Source organism: Octopus bimaculoides, chromosome 6, assembly GCF_001194135.2.
Source record: "Octopus bimaculoides isolate UCB-OBI-ISO-001 chromosome 6, ASM119413v2, whole genome shotgun sequence".
Lineage (NCBI taxonomy): Eukaryota > Metazoa > Mollusca > Cephalopoda > Octopoda > Octopodidae > Octopus > Octopus bimaculoides.
In genome coordinates this window covers 68,575,072-68,576,057 of record NC_068986.1, presented here as the reverse complement: position 1 = coordinate 68,576,057, position 986 = coordinate 68,575,072, and the positions used below count along the sequence as shown (strand labels likewise).

At 36.2% G+C, this 986-nt stretch overlaps 1 protein-coding gene across 3 annotated transcripts in view; it reads left to right on the top strand.

The window, feature by feature from the left end:
- LOC106881081 (pleckstrin homology domain-containing family F member 2) overlaps positions 1 to 986 on the top strand; it is a 213,093-nt gene that overhangs the window by 188,201 nt on the left and 23,906 nt on the right. The gene's annotated exons all lie outside the window — the stretch shown is intronic.

Sequence of the window (986 nt, the reverse complement as noted above, 5' to 3'; positions counted from 1 at the left end):
AAAAAAAAAAAAAAAAAGAGAAGCTGAGTCAGGTGTTATAATTATTTTATTTTCATTTTATATTATAGATGATGAATGATAAGCACCATTGGTTATAAGTTTCCAATGAGCCAATTACTTGTTCACTGCATTCCTAATGGCAAGAACAAGAAGGAAGTGTTTGTAACTCACTGCAGAGCAATTATTATAGAGAACTTTAAATTTATTGTACAGTTTTTCATTGATGTCTATGTTTCTTGACAATATACACCTACCTACACATACATACATTCCTCGCACATCATCATCACCTGCCTTTCATTGCTGTCATCCATTGGACAGGTTGACAGAAACTGGCCACAAGCTGAAGGACATCATGCTTCAATGTCTCAGTTTAGGCGTGATTTCTATGGCTGAATGCCCTTCATATCACCAGTCACTTCGCAGATTGTAACTGCATGCTTTTACTGTGGCACCAGCACTAGTCAGGCTGCTTTGTAATCGACAAAACTAAAGAGTAGCTGTGACTGAAAGAAGAATACATGAAAGAGAGTGATGACTGTAGGTGAGGTATGAGAGGGTAAAGTGTGATAAAAGGGACAAACTAGAAGTTGTCAGGTGTTAGTGTAGATAGTAACAGAGTAGTAACTGCTGAATGTGGGGCATGAAAGACACTAGGGAAAGGGGAAGGAAAAGAGTATTGTCTGAGGTCTGTGAGAAATAGAGAGCAGGACAGAGTAGAAAAGTGAAGGAGTTGGTTGTGTGGAGATAGATAAATAACTGATAATATTGATTTAACTAAGACTTCAATTTTCACCTTTAATGGGTTGTTCAATCAGATTGAAGTGGTTAAATATGCTATTAAAGGTGAAATGGGAAGTCAATGTCAAATCAATATTATCAATAAATTTTACTGTACTGAATCTATGGAGTCCTGCCAATAGTAAATATTTTGTTGTTTTCTCCTAGTTGATCAACAACATTAGATTGTGTATACACACACACAC